General features: G+C 38.6%; 1 long non-coding RNA gene across 1 annotated transcript; it reads right to left on the bottom strand.

Moving 5' to 3' along the window:
• Positions 1-4,680: 4,680 nt before the first annotated feature.
• Positions 4,681-5,669, bottom strand: LOC134637053 (uncharacterized). Its single transcript, XR_010095059.2, has 3 exons — positions 5,598-5,669; positions 5,291-5,480; positions 4,681-5,035 (listed from the first exon to the last, which is right to left on the bottom strand). It is a non-coding gene; the product is annotated as an uncharacterized LOC134637053 (long non-coding RNA).
• Between the last annotated feature and the right edge of the window lie 213 nt (positions 5,670-5,882).

The following is a 5,882-nucleotide window of genomic DNA, read 5'->3' as shown; positions in this document are numbered from 1 at the left end:
GGAGAACACAACTTCCAGACTGTATGAGTAAAATCAGGTTTTTTCTCTTCGTCCGTTTAATAGTTTCTGTTGTGCCTGTCACTGTTCCCTGTCTGTTTTCTTACCTGGTTCTTCCTGACCTTGTACTTTCTCCTCACGTTCCCCTCTTTCCTCTCTCCCTCTTTGGACTGACAATCATACACAAATAGATTGTATTCAATTAGATGAAAAAATTACATTAATATGAAAAAAAATTATTAAGATCACTAACGAAAAGTCCTCTCTCAGTCTACTTTCAACCAAAAGGCAAATAACCAAACCACATGAACATCTCATAAAAGATATAAAATATTGAAACACTGATCCAACATTATCCTTTATTGATGGATCATTTGTTCTTACACTTTTACCTGAATGTGGCTCCTGTTTTTGAAAAAACTTCCTTATGAACCTGGCTGTCTCTCTGCACACACACACACACACACACACACACACACACACACACACAACAGGAGTTATAAGGTTAATGGGCATTCAGTCAGTTAGCTAGTTAGTATCCATTTCAAACAGGACAGTGGTAACATTAGCAGGCTACGGACAATTTTAAGTTTTAGATTTTAAATAGGTTGTATACATTTCAGTGGGAGCAACAGGACGGTCAAATGTCGCAGAATTTACTACAAAGTAGGACGGATTGTAGGGTAGCAAACATCATTGGAAAACACATTTTCAACACTGCAGGTTACCTGGGTGTAAGGTTTTTCAGCTAAAAAGAAACATGACTCCTATCTAACTACATAAAGAGTAACTGAAGGTTAAATGCTGCTAATATGTCCTGTTTTAGTCCAGGCACTCCACCTCCGCTCCGCTGCGTCTCAGCTACCATCGCTCTGGCAGCAACGACCCTAGAGCCAGAGTGGGGGCGAGCTGGAACAAACCATTTTGGGAGGGGGGAGGGGTTCTCTATACTTTTGTTGTTAAAATGTTCCGTCTCAACCAAGTACTGTATGCTTTTTATATTTTTAGTAGTGTCTCACACAAACAGCAAATATTGTCAAAAAAAAGTAAGAAATCTTTGGGGGTGCTTTGATTCATTTTGGGGGAGCTGAAGCACCCCCAAAAATGGGCTAAAATCGCCCCTGTTCCATCCCGTGCTCTCCGATCCCAGGACTCTGGCCTTCTAAAGGTTCCTAGAGCCAGAAAAAAGACAGTTGGAGAGCGTGTTTTTTCTTTTTGTGCCCCGTTTCTGTGGAACAACCTCCCTCAAGATATTCGGCAGGCATGCTCTGTGGAGGTTTTTAAAACTAAGCTGAAGACACATTTGTTCACCCTATCTTACATGTCTTAATTCTATGCCTTTTAGTTTTTAAATTTTTACTGTTTTTAACTTGTATTGTGTCTTTTACCTGTATTGCTATGTATCGCTTTTATGTTTTTAGTTTCAAATAGTTGTACAGCACTTTGTTTTAAAGCGCTTTATAAATAAAGTTATTATTATTATTATTATTATTATTATTATTATTATTATTATTATTATTATTATTATTATTATCATTATTAACAGTCGTTCTTGGTGTAAATGTTTCCTTAGGAATCCAGCAATGCACCTGGACCAAGTAGACCTGCCGTCTCCACTGGGATACCATACCACTTGGTAGGCCTTCTTACACATAACATTTAGCTGACTGGCTTTTGTTTTTTCTTTGGTGTAATATATCACCTTAAATTAACTCCTGTCAAAGTAATGATTCTGATTCTACATACATTTCATCTTCTTAGGGGTCCATCATTAGCAGTGTCACATCACCACCAACAACATTCACAAGTTTTACGTCATATTTTATTACTGTTTTTGCTGTGAAGTGTCTTTTGATTGCCCAATTTAATATTTTAAAACTATTGATAAAATATTACTCTCTAGCTAATCTGTCACAGTATAATTGCCTCAAATTACCCATCTTTTGTTATAGAATTGTGCTCATTGAGATTACCTTTGCCGTGTTCTAGGATGGTTACCAAGGAAGGCTTCAGATTTCCAAAGAGGAATTGGAAAATGTTCTTTCCCTGAAAACATCTTTTACTGAAGCTGCATCTATCCTTTCCATCTCCAGGCCCACTCTGTATAAGTTACTGCAAGACTATAATATCTCAGTGTCAAAATTCAATGTAATCAGTGACCATGAGTTAGATCATATAGTGTCCCAGATAAAAACTGAACATCCAAATGTTGGAGAAGTGATGCTGATGGGTCATCTGCGTTCCAAAAACATAGTGGTTCAAAGATGGCGTGTAAGAGAGTCACTGCGGAGGGTGGACCTGGCTGGTGTTCTATCCAGGAGAAGAACTGCAGTTGCTCGGCGAGTATATTCTGTGCCTCATCCAAATTTCATATGGCACATAGATGGAAATCACAAGCTGATTCGTTGGAAGTTTGTTGTTCATGGTGCAATAGATGGATACAGCAGGATGTTGATGTTTCTTCATTGCTCCAGCAATAATCGAGCTGAGACTGTGAAAGCTCTCTTTACTGCAGCTGTTGGACAATTTGGCAGACCCCAGCATATCAGGACTGATCATGGAGGAGAGAACGCTCAGATTTGGGAGGACATGCGAGCAAGCAGGGGTGAAAGCTCTGTCTTAATGGGAAGTTCTGTGCACAACCAGAGGATTGAGCGTTTCAACCGAGACTTAAACAATAACTGTAGCCGCATTTATGCACCTATATTTTATGAATTGGAATCGCTTGGTATCCTAGACTTAGAAAATGCAACAGACCTATTTTGCCTTCATTATGTGTTTCTACCACGAATCAACCGCACTTTGAAGGAATTCAAAGGTGGATATAACAATCACTCTATTTCCACTGAAGGTAATAGAACTCCCATCCAGCTTTTTGCCTGCGGAACTCATGTGTTTCATTGTCACAACTGTTAAGGTTCAGATATTGAGGAGGAATCAAAAATAACGACCACTGATCCGGCCGGGTGCAATTAGACGACATTTTAATGAATACACGCAGCGTGGAGCCAACACTGTACAGATTCAGTGTTGAACTCCCTTACAATAATCAGAACACAATATTTATAGGGGTGAAACAGTACAGCCCCCCTTTCTGTTGCCAGGCAGAAACCAAAACCACAATGACTTTTAACATAGTTTAAAAAGAACATCGTCGCGTCTCCATCCAGGTGCCTTCCTGTTGTCCCCGGACGCTTGCCTTCGCTGTCGCTTGTCTCTGGAACGTCCTGCACCTGCTTCTTCATCAAACAGTCACATATGCACGCACAATTTTTGCAGTTGCAAGCAAAACATAATTAACTTTTACCTATATAACTGAGTCTATCTACGATGTGTGTGTGTGTATGTGTCAGCCTCTGCTTGCACTTTGTTTCACCTCTCAGCTCCCCAGCTAGACCTTGTAACCTTTCCACTAGACAGAAGGCCAGCACAACTGAAACTATGTGTGTGTATGTGTGTATGTCCGTCTGTGCGTGCACAGAGTTTGCATATGCTCTCTGCACCTTAGTTGACCTCAGCTTAAGCAACCAGGCTAAGGCTATCCTGTGTGTGCCGATCTTGACTTATATGTAAAATGTATAAAACAAATGTTTCAATCTAATACAACTACTTAAATCTTAATCAGCGATAAATGCATAAAAGACACCCTACTCTTAACTTGCACTTAGACTCTGGTTTCAGTTTCGCTTCTACAGAAGCATCCTCTGCCCAAGCCTGTGTCTCCTGTCAAGACCGTGTAGGCCTAAAGTTAGACCTTCTCTTCTATAAAATAATGTGGCCAGGAAGTACGTATTCAGATTATAAATTTAAATCTCAATACAACCCAGAACTTTCTACAGCAGAGGTCTCCATACCCTACTTGTCAAACTCTCAAAGTAGGTTTGTCCCATTAAATGACAGAGATTTACAAGAGCTATATACAAGCATTCGCCCTTTTGAAGAAGACAACAATAATGGTAAAACATTGTTTCAACGAACACAGCAGTATATTTATAACAAACGTGTAAATGTGTGACCTCAACCACAGGATACCAGTGATGTTCTAAAGAGTGATGACACTTAGTATTAAATGCTGTACAGCAAATGTGTTTTTTGTACTACTGCAGAAGCCCCCTCCCCTCTAGCAGTGATACCTCCTGCCACATAAGGACTCAAAGTTAATGACTGATAGTGACTCATAGGCTATTCAGAAGGCTACAACTACATTTGGTTTATGGGTAAAAACAGTTATTCAGATTGCAGTAAAGCCATCAAATTCACACTGTAACAGTGTAATACAGTATAACAGTGAAAATTATCAACACGGAACAGTCAGTCTTTAAATCAATTTACAAGATTATCTTCAGTATTGTGCTTTTCATTGTAAAGGTGCAATAGTCTTAATAAATGTTGCTGTTAGATGTCTGTAAGTAATCCTGGCCTGTTCTACAAAGCATGTTTAGTATACTCTGTGCATAAACGGTTTGAATTGTCCTTGTTTTAAAAAAGAAAAAGCTTAATAAAATTATTTTGTATTACACCAGTGACTTTATTGATTTGTCGTTGAAAATACAGAGTTAGCATTTTCATAAATCTATTGAAGCTTTGAAAATTATTATATTTCAACATTAAATGGAGTCTGAATTGATTTCAACTATCTTATATGAAGCAAAGTTACTTGAAACTACAATTAATGAACAGGATTAGAGTTAACAAACCCACCATTTTAATTCCACTTTTTTGGAACATGTTTAGATGGTGCTGAATAAAGCTCCATTCATGAGTGCTACTAAGAAGCAGTAATGAAAAGCATCATCATCAGCCATTGTTGTTTCATTCACAAAAAGCTGAAGCTCATTTGCACATGTGTGTGCAATCGGGAGATGTTTGCTTTCATCGTGAATGAATGTTATTTTAGGAGCTGGTTGAAAACTTATGGCTGGAACTTTGCTGCTCCCGGTGGCAAAAGCCAAGATGTGACCAGGCCTCAAAGCCTTCACAAATGCCTCTTCATCCTTGGTAAGAGTTCTTTCTCCAAGTGCGTCTCTCAGCTCTTTATCTAAAAACAAAGAAAAACCACCGTTAACCTGGGGACTCTAAAATAGTTAAAGCTTGAGCTAACAACTAAATGATAACTAATGTATTTATAAAAATACAGAGGTTCTGTCTTTGCTTTGCTTGTCAGTTGTAAGCTTTCATACATCTTTATTCCTGTTTTGTGTGTGCATGTGACATAAAAAGACAAATCAAGTTTTACTTTAGTGTCCTGAATTGTTTCATGGCCAGACTACATTATATGTGAATTTCAGCTTACTTTCGACACACTGGAGAAATTCCCGAAATTTGACCTCCATCAGCTCCTCTCTAACTCTTCTGTTGCTCCCAAGGACAGAATAGCTTGGCCTGAGAACCCCAGCAATTAAACTGGCTGTCAGATCTTTGTCCTCCCCTGATAGGTCAAGCAGAACACGCAAACTGGGGTTCTCTCTCAGCAGTGATAAAATCTAGACAGAAAAGTATAAATAATGGTTAAATTCCAGTTTTAAATACAAAAAGTAGCTCACTCTAAATGTTTATTATAAAATAATAACCAATTGATACTGAAAAAATATAAATCTCACTCCATAGTAGGACAAGCCAGCTGATCGAAACAGCTTTGCCGTTGCAGGACTGCAAGGTATAGAGCTGCATTTTTCACAGACAGATCTTTATTGGCCATGATGACTGTGAGTGGAAGACCTTCAACTTGATATCGCCATGAGTCGCAGCAGCTGACTGCTTTCTCCAAATCATGTTGAGTTGTTGCATTTACAACCTAAATATTTAAGAAAAACACTTTAAATGTTTGTTTTTTACCAGTGTACACAAATACTGCAGATGGTTCATTTTAATTGGACTCAAAGGTT

Source organism: Pelmatolapia mariae, linkage group LG2, assembly GCF_036321145.2.
Source record: "Pelmatolapia mariae isolate MD_Pm_ZW linkage group LG2, Pm_UMD_F_2, whole genome shotgun sequence".
Lineage (NCBI taxonomy): Eukaryota > Metazoa > Chordata > Actinopteri > Cichliformes > Cichlidae > Pelmatolapia > Pelmatolapia mariae.
This window is presented reverse-complemented; position numbering and strand designations above follow the sequence as displayed.